This window comes from Peromyscus leucopus, chromosome 8a, assembly GCF_004664715.2.
Source record: "Peromyscus leucopus breed LL Stock chromosome 8a, UCI_PerLeu_2.1, whole genome shotgun sequence".
In the NCBI taxonomy this organism is placed as follows: Eukaryota; Metazoa; Chordata; class Mammalia; order Rodentia; family Cricetidae; genus Peromyscus; species Peromyscus leucopus.
This window is the reverse complement of record NC_051085.1, coordinates 22164414-22181930: the sequence shown is the minus strand read 5'-3', so window position 1 is coordinate 22181930 and position 17517 is coordinate 22164414. Positions and strand designations below refer to the sequence as shown.

The following is a 17517-nucleotide window of genomic DNA, read 5'->3' as shown; positions in this document are numbered from 1 at the left end:
GGAAATTCTTATTTGATTTGTAGATTTTCATACTTCATTGATTCTTTTTCTTTTCTTTTCTTTTCTTTTTTTTTCCTGTCTGAGATAAAATGAATCTCTTTTGACTCCATATGTCACTGAAGAATTATCACCGAATGCCTGCTGTGATCAGATCTTCTGTTACATGTCTTGTTACATGTTGCTGTGGCTTTCCACTGAGAAGATCTATTTTAATTCTCATTTACAGACTCTCTCCTGAGAAGGAGAGCTGCAGAATTATTTCAAGGTCACAGGATATGATGGATGAGGAGTACAGCAGAGATCCCAGTATCATTCCAAATTGAAAGAACAAGAGAAAAAAAGATTAACTTGTTTCAATTAAGCTGAAATGAGGCCAAGGGCAGATGACCTTTATAACAACTCAACAATATCATCTCAATGGAAAATTATTGCTTTTCTAAAACCCTTATTTTTCCAGCACCCTGTGACTGCTCGCTAAAAGTAGCCTACATCTTATGTTAGACTCTTCTGTTTTCAACGCATTTTTACTTGGAGGGCTCATGGTCTCACTGAGCATCACAAAAAGTTACTATATTACAGTTAGCTATGAGTGACCCTCTTTTATGAAATGAAAGTAAAATACATTTATCATGAAATAAGGATGAGGTCACCAGTCAAAGCTTTTTACTTTGAATTGGGATTCTTAATCCAATTATAAATTAGTGTGGACTAGCTGTGTAAGACATTATATAAAACCCACCAATGAAAACCTCAAACGTATGACCATATTAGTCTATCTACCTATCTACCTATCTATCTATCTATCTATCTATCTATCTATTATTATTAATCTACTTATATATCTATCTAATGTATCTGTCTCTGTGTGTTTGTTTCTATATTATATCATATATTTAACAAATTGGAAGATAGATCACAGTGGGAATAAAGAAATGATAAATCTAGGTCATCTGTGGTATTCTCACCTATATAACACTTTAGGTTGGAAATAAATAAACTATATATAAAAAAAAAAAAAAAAAAAAAAAAAAAAAAAAAAAAAAAAACTTATAGCTTATTTTTTTTTTTTATGGCTATTTTTTTATTTTTATCATTCAAGTGAAAGATTGGCAGCAACAAATTAACACCCTCCCAGACATGTATTAATAACATGAGAATTTAATTTGTTAAGGACTTTGAAATTATTAAACAACAGTGCCATTCCAATAGTTTCCTATACTGACTTTAACATCCTTCTTCTCTTCCTAGCTAGGGATGACTCAGTGCATTGAATAATAAGTCTTCTCTCACAGAGTTGTGTCCCCAGCCCATCCACACTTTCTTTACAGGTCATGACTAACTTCACCATAGTTGTTTTACATATTTTTGATTGAAAATGATTAGGACTAAAATATAATAAACTTGACTGTAATGTTTAATCATCCTGGGGAAAGCAATAATACTTTAGATGAGAATAGAAGAACAAAGAAACTCCTAAGCAACACATTTAACAATAACTCTATATGTATATATGAATGTATATATGCATGTACATATGTATGCATGTAATTATAGTGAGGTGCTATGGGAGTCTAGGAAAGGGGGGTCAGTTATGGGCAGAAGAGTTGATAGTTAAGCATTAAGGAAGATTCTCTTTCCTCTCTTGAATGAGTTGGAAGGAGTGTCATGCCAAAGTGTAGAGGTGGGGTGATACGAAACAAACCCAAGGAAAAAGAAGGAGACAAAGATTTGGGGAAATGAGGTGTAGGTTATAAATGATGAAGGGGGAGTAGTGTCTTAGGGCTAGATGTTGGAGGTAAATCATTTCTGTCTTTGAAACATTAGGATAGTCAAAAGTAATGGAGGCTTCACTGGCAACAGGAGAACTGTGTTCATGTGTATTCACACCCCTGGTAGAAGTAGCAGCATACATTGGTAAGTAATGATGGCAATAAAGCACTTTTTAAATTACACTTCGTTGAGCTATTTTATTACTCAATGATGAGTTATTCTCCTTTTTTCTCAAATTTTTTTTATTCATTTTACATACCAACTACAGATACCCCTCTCATCCCATCTCCCCCTTTCCCACCCTCCGTGCACCTCCCCTCCCCCCCCACTCACCCTTTATCCTGTCCTCCAGAAGGGTAAGTCTTCCCATGGGGGGACAGCAAAGCCTGGTACATTCAGTTGAGGCAAGGCCAAGTCCCTCCCTGCTTTATCAGGGGTGAGCAAGGTGTCCAACCATAGGTAATGGGCTCCAGAAAGCCAGCTCATGCAGCAGGGATCGATCCTGATCACACTGCCGGGGGAACCTCAAACAGACTTATCTACACAACTGTCTCCCGTATGCAGAGGGTCTAGTCTTGTCTCATGCAAGTTCTACAGCTGTCAGTCTAAAGTTCGTGTGTTTCTGTGATCTTCGTTCAGTTGTCTCTATAGATTTCCCCATTATGATCTTGAGCCCCCTTGCTCATATAATCCCTCTTCCCTCTCTTTGACGGAGCTCCTGGAGCTTGACCTGGTGCTTGGTTGTGGATCTTTACATCTGCTTCCATCAGTAACTGGAGGAAGGCTCTATGATGACAGTTAGGGTATTCAATAATCTGATTACCAGGGTAAGCCCAAACACCCTCTCCACTATTGCTAGTAGTCTAATTGATGTTGTCCTTGCAGATTCCTGGGAATTTCTCTAGCACCAGGTTTCTCCCTTACCCCATAATGTCTCCCTTTATCAAGATATTGCTTTCATTGCTCTCTCACTCTGTCCCTCCCCCAGCTAGACCATCCTGTTCTCTTATGTTCTCATCCCCATCCCCTCCCCTCCATTCCCCCCCCAATTCCCAGTTTACTCATGGAGATCTCCTCTGTTTCCCCTTCCCAAGGTGATCCATATTTCTTAGGGTTTTTGTTTCCTAGCTTCTCTGAGTAATTATTTAAGCTTAGGGTTGCAGGTAAAAAGTTGAAAACAAATGTGCTTTGATTTATTTTATCCTATTCATTTGCATCTCATACTTATTACAAAATTCAAATTCTTTCAATGGTAACTGGTTCAGACTTAATGTAGTATAGATACTTGATTCAATTTTCTTGTCAAGGAATCATCACTGGACTGGCAGCTTTTCTCTACTGACAGACTTCAATCATTGTATTTTTGACACATTTTTGGATCTGAGGTTCAGTGTGAAGCTGTTTGCAGAGCTGAAGAGTAAATGCTCAAGCTTTTCGTCCTATGATTCACTTTACTCCTGTTAAGTGTGTTTCAGTCACATGTCAGAGTATTTTGTGATTGCTGAAAATCAAAATATGCATAGTCTATATTTCCCCTGATGTAGTTCTCAACACCAATTTAAAAGAATGCACGTGTAAAAGTGTCTTGAGAATGGTGTTAGTGGAATTCTCTTCTTTAGGCTCCTGGGAAACCGTTTGCAAATTTGATGTGAGATAGACTGTGATAGTAAGGTTCCAGCTGACTGCTCTGTGCTTGTTCTAGGCTGTGTCTGTAGCCCATTGGTAGAGCACTTGTTAAGCATGCTTGGTACTCTGGGTTCAATCCCCCAGGACTGCTAAATAAATAGTAAGTATTATAACTTTGAGGTCCTTAAGGTCAGGCGAACTGAATTATAGAAAAGTGCCTTTCCATGTGGGTCTGGGTATTGAACGCATATCACATCAATCGGTCTTGCAGCGAGTACCTTTCCCCACTGAGCCACCATATTAGTTTTCATCATTTTTAATGATAAAACTTCACTCATTTCCTTTGATTTTTTCCCTGTATTTTTATTTATTTATTTTTATTTACTCTTAATCTCCTAACAGAGACTAAACATAACAAAACGAAGAAAGAAATAGAAATTATTCAAAATGAATAAATGAAAAGATTGAGGCTAATAAGAAACATAAACAAAGAGAAATAATACATAAAGCCAATGGAACATCTGTGCACATTCTCAGCAATTAAATGTTCATGCTTTCTTTGGGATTTTTTTCTTTGAATATGCTAATCTCTGTGATTTTGCTTTTAATTTGGCTTTTACTATTATTTATACATCTATGGATGTCATATGAAAGTGCTATTTATCTTTCTTTTTCTATAATTACTGGCACAAAGCTTTAGTGAAACAGGCCTGCCTTCCATGGGTATGCTGACTACCGACCTACTGTTAACTGTCAAAATGGAGTTTCCAAGAATCTCAAGGGTTTTGATGATGAAATTGTTGCTTTATTATTTTAATTCTAAGATGAGTTTCAATTTACAGATATAATTTATTAATCATGTACAAATACTAATTTAAGCATTTTTTGAAAAATAAAAGAATACAGAAACAAAAATAAGCAGATGGTATAAATAGTGTAATATATATTATATTTTATAATATACATATTATATAATATACAAGATTTAATTAAGAAACTTATACATAATGTACTTTAGTTGGAAAAAAACTGAAGTCAGAATTAAAGGTTATGTACCACACCTTGCACAGCCCTGAGGCAGGGGGAAGGGCTTGGACCTGCCTCTACTGAATGCACCAGGCTCTGCCCAGTACACATGGGAGGCCTTACCTTCTTGTAGGAGTGAATAGGAGGTGGGTGGGTAGGGGAAGGCTGGAGGGGTGGGAGGAGGGAAGAGGGGGATCTGTGATCAGTATGTAAAATGAATAAAAAATTTCTTAAAAAAAAGAATTAAAGGATACCCCAAACATAGCCATTGTGAGCACTTAAATCATTAAACTTATTGATTAACAGAAATAAGTAGGCATTATCAGAGAAACAGTGAAATTTCTAAACTAGGAAATAGATGATTAAGATAGTCACAAGTTTATTATAAGGTAAGGCAGGAAATAAGGAAGAAGGACAGTGCATCAGCACTCATGGTCCTGCCTTACACCCACTGGTACATGAGCCGCGATGACAAACACATTAAAGCTGTCACACGAACAAGGAAGATTCCTCAAAGCAGCAATCAAAGAAAATCCAGCTAAACATTAATTGTACAAGACACGCATTAGCAAAATTACCTACACCAAGGAGCTGAAAGCCATTGTATCAGTCAAAGGGAAGTTGATGAGGCAATATTAACACCAGGTTATAAATACATGTCAAGGAACAGAATATTCAACTCCGATCTTCTCACTCTAATGCAAACATAGATCATAAGGCAAATTTAAGGAGCAATACCTGTTGTAAGTAAAATGATTCAGAATACAGATAACAAGATCATCACTAAGCTGTCAGGATTTTTCTTATACCCTTTCAGCTGTCACTTCTGATCACTACTCAACTTCTAATCATGACAGCACAAGATTTTAACATGACACTTATCCACAAAATTTTCCAGGTAGTATGTGAAAGGTTTCCTGTCTCATAGTCTTTTGATACCATGTCACATTTTAATGTACATGTCTAAGGCATGTCATTTTAAATATATCAATTGCCCTTGTTTAGGACATATGCAAGCTGAGGAGCCAGGTATTCTTCTTCTTCTTTTTTTTTTTTTACTTTTTATTTTTTTGTGGCGTTAGTCCAGACCATTGAAACTGCTGACACAGAAACACACCACCTGATCAGTTCTCCCAGGTCCAGGTTGATTCATCCTTTTATTCATTTTGAGACAGTCATTCTCTCTTTATTTCAGTTGGGGAATGGCAATGTTCACAGCTATCTTCCTAAAGTATTTAGAAAAAACAATAGTAATTTATACACATTATATATGTTTTAGAGCCATAGACTACCTAACAAATACCCCCAGTGCCAGACATGGAAAAGCCTCTTTTGAGTTACAGGTCAGAGGAGCACAAGGGACCAACTCCTCAAACAATGTAGCCTACTGTTGTCCTTTGTTGTCTCACAGATATAGGAGGTAAGTCCATATTGCTGAAGACCTGAACACCTACTTCCTGTGGGCTAGCTTTCATAGTACTGGAATGAAGGTAATGTAAACTATGATGGGAGGAAAGTCTTCAATAATCCTACCCAGCGGTGACACAGAAAAACCACAATAATGACTGGCAAGGCAAGATATCGCTAAAGGTGTGATAGTGGCACTTATATCTTTGAGGTAACTGACAACCATCTAATTAGAATTAAGGTCAGTTCAATGGGAGGAAAATCAGTTCGGGTATCAGAAACCTAACAAACTAACTATGGCTAATGAATTCATGGATTTTAGAGGAGAACCTGCTTCTTCCATTTTCTTAAACCAACATGATTTCTAACAATATTTGAGGCACTTGTTCTTATACCCACAGGTTAGTGTACCTCACTCTCCTCATCAAAGAACCTTACTTTTGCAGCAGATAAAGACCATTACAGAAAGTCACAAATGGCTAAAATGCAGGGAACAGCTGATCATGGACCGTCTAGCCCCAGCTAACACATCTGAGATACAAAACCTACATCTAAGGTTCAGAGACCTTGAAGAAGAGGGTTAGAAATGTAAGGTCCACAAGATCAGGAAGTCTTCTGAGATTGTGCCTTCTAGATATTATTGAAGCCATACCCATGAAATCTCAACATGGCTGCCTAAACAAGACTTAAACAATGACAACACCAGTTGACATGCCAACACGGATGGGGGGACTCTCACAGGGTCCCACCTTTAGATCAAGAGCTACAGGAAATTACCAACTACAGAGAAAGGTAGAATTATTCTTCCCCAGGAATGTACCACCTAACTGGTTATTTAATAGCAAGTTATCAGCCCTAGATGATGATACATCCAAGTAACATTAAATGAATTCAATAATATATTAATAAATGTGTGTGTGTGTGTGTGTGTGTGTGTGTGTGTGTGTAAGTTAAAGATAAAGAGGCCATAACTTTGATGGTATATGATGTGCCAGGAAGGCTAGACAAAGAAAGGAGAGGTTGGAGTAAGAGAGATATGATTTTACTTTAATTAAAAATAAAATAAAAATTAAAAAAAAAACATAGAAAGGTACCCAAAATTCAGTATAGATTGTTAAGCTAAGAGAAAATTTGTCTACTGGCCAGTCCTGAACTCTGAGTCAGTATCACCAGGGCCTATGTAAGAAAAAACTCTGTCCCTATAACAGTTGACACTTTATGATGAAACACTGAATCTCTGTGGCCTTCATTCCTACACTGGCTTATTCTAGGCTACCCTTGTGCTCCAAACATTCTCCTAGAGGGAGCTGTGAGGGTCAAGGTTGTTCTTCAGCTTTGAGAATGGGATGACTAGGTCCCATGAAAATGTCCAGTTTAATAGAATATATTGCTACACTGAGATGCATTCCTCAAATAGGTCACCTCAACACACCTATAGTGTTCTTTAAATGCCATGAGAATACTAGATTGTATTTATTTTTGTTCTATATTTTCCTTTGTGCATAAAATATTTTGAATGTAACCAAAACTTAAGCCCCATGAATAATGAGACTTATTAGGACCATACAGGTATGACTCTGCACAGGAAGCAGTATTCTCTCACGGTGATATTTTGTTTTCAAAGAATGGTGCACAGACACATAGCAGAGGCAAAGTGGCACCCAGTGCTCATTCTATTTCCTTTATACAATACCTCCCTTTAGCTTTCCTTGGCAATGTTCAAAATAATGGTGTATGTCTCACTTTTGACATAGTTTACATATTCTTTTGGAGTTTAAAAACTATGTCAAATCTGCTATAATAATTTATTTAGATTTGCCTTGGTCATTTTTTAGTCTTTCTTAAACTAATAGCATCTCAAAATTGTTTTATAGAGTGGTACCTTGATCACAAGGCGTATTTGCTTTTTGTAATGACTTTATAACATTTCCACAAATTACACACTTTCCTTATGCAATCAACATCTACAGAAAAGCACATAATGAATCTGCATAAGTCATACTAAATACAGAGTTCTGAAAACAGGATCTGTTTAAGGAAACATGAGATGGAAAGAACTTGTGTCCCAATTTAGAAGCCATAATAAGACAAAAGATAAACACCTTTTAATTGTAAAACAGACCATTTTCTAAAAGGGAACAAGCTTGATGCCTTTAGCATCTTGGAATATTATTTTTTTTGTAATTTAATGAATATATTAGTGGATAATTAATTCTTTAAAGTAGACTTTATAGTATAACTAAAAAGTAATTGTGTTCTGCACATCCTACATAGGTACTAGTGCCTATAACAGAAATCACTGGGTCATAATCACTTTGCAAGGCTTACAGGGTAGAAACAGTGATGGAAATGGAATATACATAAGTATAGGGTGCATTGTAAAAAACACTTATGATTATTGACAATGCTTCCTAGCCCTGTTTAGTCATGATCTACACAGCATAACATGACTCAAACTCAGATTTCTGATGTTTCTAAAACATTCGAGGAGAAAAATGACTTGGAGATATCTAATTAGGTCTTTTACAAGTTATAGTTCTTAAGATAAGATATGGTATTTTTTTGTGAGATTGTTTCAAGTGCAAAACCATATAACTAGGTATATTCAGGAAATAGTTTATAACACATGGATCTATAACATATGCAATGGTAATATCTTTGAGAAGGCTTTGGGTAGAAAGGAAACAGACTTCCCACTCATTGCATTTGTTTAGCATTCTTTAATGCAACGTTTTTATAACAAATGTCATTTTATTTTCTCACACAAACATTTTACAGGCAGTGATTCTTAGAAGACAAATTCAGAAATGACAGAGAGATTGATTCTCAGCTTTTCAGCAAATAAACTAACGTCAGAAATTTCAAGCTATATTATCAAAGCTACAAATTAACTAACCACTGGCTGAGAATGATCTAGAAAACCATTACCTATTTTTAGTTACTACACATTCTACTATGCAGCCATACTTCCTACAGAGGCAGCATGCTCTGCATGCATATCATAAGTATTGGGAAATTAACCTAGTCTACCAGATAACTACCATACATTACAATGAATACACTGTGAACTTCCAGTGGTCTGGACTTTGTTCTAAATGTTTTAAACATAAAACCAAGTAAAGTTCTATTTAATTCTATATATTACCAAACATCATGGTAACTGTTTTTCTAAGAGTTTCTATTGCTGTGATAAAACAATATGACCATAAACAATTTGGGAAGGAAAGGGTTCATTTCCTCATCCATCACTGAAAGAAGTCAGCAAAAATTCAAACAGGGCAGACACATGGAGGCAGGAACTGATGCAGAAGCCATGGAATAGTGCTGTTTACTGGCTTGTTTTTCATGGTTTGTTCAGTCTGCTTTCTTACAGAACCCAAGACCAGAAGCCTAGGAGTGTATCCCCCACAGTGAGCGAGGCTCTTCCACTTCAATCACCAATCAAGAAAATGTATCACAGGCTTACCCACAGGACAATGTGGTGGGTCAATTTCACATTTGAGATTCCCTTTCCCAAAATGACTCTAGTTTGCGTTGTTTATATAAAAGTAGCCAACACAATAACAGACAAAAGTAACTAAACTAGAAAAAATGAGAGAATTTTAATTGAATTCTAGCATTTAAGTGGATAGTATGTTACTAAACATAATATGAATAATGAAATTGTAGCAAATGTTTCATTAAAATAAAAAGTGACAAAATTTATTATTGGACCACAAATGTATAAAATAGATGAGAAGCATTCTAAAAGAAAATGTTGATGGAATAATCAAAGGTCATCTTCTAATTTAAATTTTTTGTATTTATTCATTTAGTACATTTACATATATATGGGAGTGCATACATTACAATGTGTATAATGTGCATTGTCAGAGAACAACTTATGGCAGTCACTTCTACTATGTGGATCCCAAGGATCAAATTCAGGTTTTTAGGCTTGGTGTTAAGCAAGTGAACCATCTCACCAAACCTAAAGTCATATATTTAATGTAGAAAATTATTCTACAAATAAGTAAAACAAACAAAACAGATAGGCTAAAAGCTGTAAGCAAACAAATTGTCAATAATTATATTCAAAGGTTATGTGGATTTTGAAGGAAAACTGTGATATGTTTTTAGGTCAACTAAACTAAAATTTTTGTTTTATTTGTGTGTTTGTGTGTGAGTGTGTGTGTGTTTGTGTGTGTGTGTGTGAGAGAGAGAGAGAGAAGAGAGAGAGAGAGAGAGACAGAGACAGAGACAGAGAGACAGACAGAAAGAAGAGCACAGACACAGTGAGACAGACAGAAAGAAGAGAGATTGGATTTGAGCATGCACAGAAGCACATGAGCTGGTCAGAAGGCAGCTTTGGAGGAAATTTGTTATCTCTTTGGTCTGCAGGGTCTTAGTTTCAACCTCAGGCCATCAGGCTTGCAGAGCTAGTGCTTTTATCTGATGAGCCATCTTTCCTGTCTATATCAAAGTTTTGATAAACTCCAGTGTTAGAAAATATATAAAAATGGCAGTGTTTATACATCACATAATTAACCTGTATATACTTCATGATATTCAAGTCCTATGTTGGGACTAGATTTTGCACTTATAGAAGACTGAATTGGTAAAGAGTAAAAAAGTAAAAAAAAAAAACTTACTTTTTCTTTGGGAAGTTATTTCCACTAACAAAAATCCAGAAAGATAAAAGCAAAACAATAAAGGACACTATAAATTAGTGTGTGTGTGTGTGTGTGTGTGTGTGTGTGTGTGTGTGTGTGTGTGTGTGGTGACAGAAACAAGTTTATCTATACTTACTAATGATATTAACTTTACCATAATTTTGTTCAGGGAAACAAGCCAGAAGCAGTAGATATAAGGTATATTTTTAAAGGAATTTCCACTTTTGTTTTGTTTTGTTCTGAAATAGAGTCTCTTTAGCAGCCCAAGTTGGCTTCAAACATGTATCCTGGTGGATCAGCCTGTGGTATTATAAATGGATGGTTTGTACACAGCTATTTAGGGATAGGTTTGCTCATGTATTTCTCTGTCTGTCTGTCTGTCTGTCTGTCTGTCTGTCTCTCTCTCTCTCTCTTTCTGTGTGTGTGTGTGTGTGTGTGTGTGTGTGTGTGTATGTGTTTTACTTAAAACAATGGCACATGCTGCTTTTTATGCTGTCTTCAGTCACCTCTTATGAAGCTGTACCCCACTGTACAACCTCACAGTGACTGCCATGGGGAGTCTCTACTGACTGCGCTGCAGGAGACAGATCTCCACTTCTACTTTCAGATTTTCAGGTAAGCTCAGAAGATGTTGGGCCTGGGGCTAATCCTGCTCAATGGACATCTGCTCCATTACATATTTATTATATGTTTATGCATATATTTATGTAGGATATGCAAATGTCCACGTATACACTCTAACATGCCTTTAAGTTGGAGGATTTGGGTTAGCAAGACTTACTTCCCTTTCTCTTATATGTTCCTTGCTTTTTTTTTTTATAGCAAACACTGATTTTGTAATGAAGAAATATGAATACTTTCTAAACACACACGCACGAACAACAAAAGCATCCTCGTTTAATATCATCACAGGTACCTTCCAGATGTTTTTCCTTGGCAAACAGTTTACCATTGTCAAAGCATTGCTGAAGCATAAACAATTCATTTTCCACTTGTTTGCTTTTGCTAAGTGCTCAGGATCATTTTGAACTAAAACAGCTTGTTTTCTGTGCTCCCGCATCAGTTCCGCTTTGGGAATTTTGTCTCACCTTATTCTTTTTATTTTTATTCCCCCCCCCTGCCTTTTTTTTCCTTTGGGGAAAAGGTCTCACGATGCAGCCTAGGCTGGCCTGGAACTCACTTTGTAGACTGAACTGGCTGTCAATCACAGGAATCTGCCTGTCTTTGCCTCTGGGGTGCTGTGGGTAAAGGATACACCACTGTGTCCAGTTCCTGTTCCCTTTTCTTTCTTTCTTTCTTCTTTCTTTCTTTCTTTCTTTCTTTCTTCTTTCTTTCTTTCTTTCTTTCTTTCTTTCTTTCTTTCTTTCTTTTTGTTTTTTTGAGACAGGGTTTCTCTATGTAGCTTTGCGCCTTTCCTGGAACTCACTTGGCAGCCCAGGCTGGCCTCGAACTCACAGAGATTCACCTGGCTCTGCCTCCCAAGTGCTTGGATTAAAGGCGTGTGCCACCACTGCCCAGCCCTGTTCTCTTTTCTAACCAAGTTTTCTGGGAGCAGAAATGAAAGTGCCTGCCCATGTGGACCCATTTATATCTTTAAAGGGACTATTTTGAGACAATAAGAACACTAATATTCATTAAAAATAAAACTCTCATTTTTTTCTCTAATGATTTTCCACAGGAATGTCAGATGTACATGTTTCACAAAACAAGCAAGTAACCTTCAGAGGAGGAAACTAAGAATGTAAAGATTCCTTTCAACACACTGTACTGTAAAGATGGTCATTCACGGTTTCTCCTCACTGTGCTATCTCCCAGCCTTCTAGAGATTCTTAAATGTAATAATGTAATACTTAAGAACCAAAGAAAACACTAATTGTTTTAAATTATCAAGTCAATCCCATTAAAGAAATTAAGTGATAATGAAATTCTACTTTCCCTACACACATTCCAATTCACGGGAAAATACTCTCCTCTCCGTGTCTACTTACGTGTCTCACAAATCCCATAGGAAGAAAACCTCAACAACAATAACTCAGTAATTATGCAAACATCCTTAAAGTAAGATCTTTGCCATTCTGAGCATCACTTAAAAGAAGACTTTATTGCCATTTTTAAGATTTGCAGTTGTTAAAAGATATTCATTGTTTTTAGCTTCTCTCAATATGTTTTATCTTTTAAGCCACAATAAAAATCAGGCCTTTTTTTTGTTGTTGTTTACCCACATAATATTCATTTACTCTAAATGATTTAAAAATTATCATTTATAAGCTAAAAGAAGACTAACATCTTCACATTATAGAATTATATGAGAACTTAGCACTTGAAATAATATCTTATGTGTAAGACACTGTTTGCTAATTTACTTCATCCTTTATAATATCACTTAGACTGATGTTAAGTAATTTAAGTCTAAATAATGGCTCCAGTGAAATAAACTTGTTTTCAGAATGAAAGCTGTATGAAAATGGCTTCTACAATTGTAGCACACTTTGTCAGATCAGCAGCCTTCAAATCATGACCTGGAGACTTAGTATAGCTATGAATGCTTGGCCTTAGATTATGCCTGTCCCATTGACTCTTATAACTTTTTTTTTTTTTTTGGTTTTTCGAGACAGGGTTTCTCTGTGTAGCTTTGCGCCTTTCCTGGAACTCACTTGGTAGCCCAGGCTGGCCTAGAACTCACAAAGATCCGCCTGCCTCTGCCTCCCGAGTGCTGGGATTAAAGGCGTGCGCCACCACCGCCCGGCTCTTATAACTTATTTTAATCTGTTTCCCTTCGTCTACGTTTTGCCTTGGGGCTTTTTACCTTTCTTTCATTCTGTATGTCCTACTTTCCCGCTTCCTCATTTCTGGCTGGCTGGCAGCTGCCTGCCTGACTGGCCTTGGCGTCTCCATCTCTTTCTACCTCTTTCTCTTTGCTCTTGAGTCTAGATTCCTCCTCCTAATTTATTCTCTCTGCCCACCAGCCTTGCCTGTCCCTCTGCTGCCTAGATACTATATTGGCTTTTCAGCTTTTTATTAGACCAAACAGGTGCCTTAGGCAGGCAAGGTGAAACAAATATAACGTATCTTTACATAGTTAAACCAGTGCAGCATAAACCCACCTTTACATAAAGTAATATTCCACAACATAAACAAATGTAACATACCTCTTTACATCGTTCAAGTAATATTCCACAACACATGGTCATCAGTATCTATATTTACTGTAGTTTTATATTGTACTTTAATATATAATCAATGAAAAGCACATATCCCAGTAATTAATAGAACTTAACTTGGAACATTCTTTGTCCTAGCCCTTGAATAGCTTATTTATAGGATAAAAATGATCTGGCTTTTTGCTGCTTGAAGACTTATCCTACACCCAGATTTCTTTTGGGGAATATACTTTTATACATTTAATACTGGTATTTTGTCTTATATAAGTCTAAAGGAAAAATCAACATTTTCTTTAACTATGATGGGCTTGGATCCATTAATCAATGTGTAACTTCCACTGACTTATTTCCTGTGATTGAGGGAACCCCTACTACTTATCCCAAGGTTTGTTTCATTGTTTTCCTTGATTTGAAGCACTCTAGCAACATTGTGATTGCTAATATGACATACAGTCTCAGCATCATTTACACAGAGGTCGCGTTGCTCCTAACAGCTCTGCCAAGTGCTCTCAACATTACCAGCGTAAAAGGATTTGCTTTCCTCTTTTAGTGGTCTCTGGAGGAAGACTACAGACTCCTCAGGACACTTTAGAAACACTTTGGTAAAGTGTTTCATCACATTTTATCCTCATCATACGAAACTATCTTGCAGATAACACACACACACACACACACACACACACACACACACACACACACAAATTAGAAAGGCATTTATGGATGCAAATTGTTTGTGATGCCTGATGTAGTCTTAGCCTGTTTTGCTGAGGCACTTGGTGGTGGGCTTCTGATTTACCTCAAAAATTCCTGTGTCTGTGATTGAGTGTGGAGGTATGGCAACTGAGAGACAAGAAGGGGGTCATATGTCAAATGAAGGATGAGGGAAGAAGCTGATATGTGTATATGTGTATATATCTATATCTATATTAATAAGATGCACTGTTATATAGTATTGTTAGATAGTAATATAAATATGGCGACTAGACAGCATCTATTACAGCACATTGTAGGAAATGACCCCAAACTGTGACTTCTGGCTGCCAAGATATGAACTATTGTTCTGTTTGTCTCAGATCTTGGCATCTACTGAACATAGTTGGAACCAATTAAGCTTAATTGCGATAAATTATGTGCTTTATATTCATTCCTGTAGAGAATGACTGACTAGCAGGTAAAAAATCCAGGCCACTGAACAAATTATGGTTAAAAACCTAGGGTTAGGTGTAGAATGATCCTAGTTATGAGAGGTTAGTGCCTCATCTCTGATTACTATGTCCTCATTTATATACACTATTAGTTTCGTGACAGTGCATGAAATTATCAACATTAATATGATTAACAAGGACTTTTATTCTAATGTGCTCTGAATTTTTATTCCTAGCATTGACTTACTGGCATGAACTTCAAAACATAAAACTCTAAAGGATAAGTTGTCTTTGAGTGGTACTCTATTTCTATCATAGAAATAAGAAATCTGGTGGAGGTATTCTAAATTGATATTCCCATACTCCATGTCTTCATTTCACAGATCCCTGTATGGTTATTTTTCTTCTCATCCTTATCAGTAAGAAGGTTTTAGATTTAGGTTTGGAATTTATAAATTCTAAATATTTGCTTATATTTATATTAACAGTAGACTGTTAATATGGACTTTATTGCCTGTACTTTTTTTTGTAAACATGTGCAAGCTTATGTCACTTTTCAATACAGTGATCTAATCAATAAACTAAGGATTGTAAAAAATAGCAATTCAGCATGCACTTTCTATTTTAAAAAAACTATTACTGAGCTGGATTAACCCATATATTGAAGTGCAGTAGTATGATTTTTATTAAATTGTGTGCAAGAGGATTTGATATATGTATGTTTAGCACTGTAATGTCTTTGGTTAATTATTCTCTTGAGTAGATAATGTTTGTTTGAGGTCTGTTTTGTCAGACATTTGGATAGTAACACCTGCCTGTTTTCTGGTCCTATTTGCTTTGACTAATTTTTTCCATTCTTTTACTTCAAAAGTGGTGTCTATATGTAAACATTATATGAATTTCCTTTAGGTAATAAACGATAGATATTTTTTTTTTGGTTTTTTGAGACAGGGTTTCTCTTGTGTAGCTTTGCACCTTTCCTGGAGCTCACCTGGTAGCCCAGGCTGGCCTTGAACTCACAGAGATCTGCCTGCCTCTGCCTCCAGAGTGCTGGGATTAAAGGCGTGCGCCACCACCACCTGGCAATGATAGATTTTTTTTTTTTAAACTTGACTCATTCAGTTAACCTGTGTCATTTCACTGGGGAGTTAAAGGCATTAATATTTTTAAAGGTATACATTGATTATTGTTATTTTTTCTGTGTGGGTTCTTAGTCTTTTTTTTCACTGTAATAATTGTAGCTTCATTTTCTTTATTTCTATAGTCTTTTTCTATGTTCAGTCCTCTTGTTGGTTCAAAGAACTGCTTCCAGTTCCATCCATTGCAAGGTTGGTTTGATGACTACAGATTCTTCTAGCCTGTCCACATCATGGAATTATTTGTTCTCTTTCAACTATGACAAATTGTTTTGGTGGGTTCAGTAGTCTTAGTTGGCATCCAAGGTCTTTTAAAACTTGGAGTAAACTGCCCCAGGCTCCTCTGATTTTTAAAAATAAATTATTGTTCTAATAGGTTTTCCTTTATATGTGACCTGTGATTTTTCTTTTGTAGCTTTCAATGCCCCGTCTTTGTATATTTATTGCTTAGTTATTATATGCTGTACGGATTTTCTCTTCTGGTTATATCTGTATGGTATTCAGTTATTTCTTAGATTTGTATCGATACACCTTCTTCAACTGGGGGACGTTTTCTTTTAGGATCTGTTGAAGATCTGGATGATACCATTGACCTATGATTCTTCACCATTATCTCTGTATGCCTATAATTTGAAGATTTGGTATTTTCATTGTGTTCCTAAGTTCCTCCATGACATGGCCCTTGCTTTTTTTACTTAACGATGGCATGCTGTTGCTGAACACACCACATGTTTTTTTACACATAACTTAGAAGAACTGAGTCAAAACTGACCTGGAAGCATCTGAGGGTAATGTGCAAGTTGCCAAGGGAAAAAAGCAATCAATAGCACTACAAGGCTATAAAGCCTATGGAATCATCAATGACCAGACCAGAAAGATATTCCCTACGTTCCAATAGTAATACTTAATATCTTGGGGTTACCAAGAGCTGTCTAATTGAATGAGGGTTCTCTCAATGGGAGGGAACTCATGTTTGCTACTGTAGACCTAGCTAACTAACTGTATCTTGTGTAACCATGGACTCCATAAAGTAACTACTACTGAATACAATTTCTAACTGCATTCTAAAATCTCATCTGCTCACTCAAAGACAAGTGTACCTCTCACCTCCTCATAAAAATGTTTCTTTTGAAGACTAGAGAGACTATTGCAGAAAGTCCCAATTGGTCAAAACATACTTACAACAGATTGTGGTGCTCAACCCAAATTGACTCATCTATAACTCAACCCTTACACCTAAGGCTCAGTGAAGATTTTGGAAAAGGGAAAGGCATGATTGTAAGAACCACTGGATAGGACATTTCCTGCAAGATAATGTCTTCTATATGTGACAGGGATGATGCACCCATGAAATGTCAACCCTATGGTCATTTAAACAAGACCAGCATAATGCCAATACCACTTGACAGGTTAACACATATTGAAGAAAACGCTTGCTATGCCTCATACCTAGATGAAGAACTACAGGCAATTAATGGCTTCTGAGAAAGGGAGAATATGACTTCTCCAGGGACAAGAACTCTGTCAGGTTATCCAATCCCAAAGTCAGCAATAAACACATGAGCATAAGAGCAAGACTAAATGGACTGAGCAG

The 17517-nt window shown here is 36.4% G+C and overlaps 1 protein-coding gene across 3 annotated transcripts in view; it reads right to left on the bottom strand.

Moving 5' to 3' along the window:
- Positions 1-17517, bottom strand: part of Nkain2 (sodium/potassium transporting ATPase interacting 2) — a 1053517-nt gene that overhangs the window by 391557 nt on the left and 644443 nt on the right. The window lies entirely within an intron of this gene.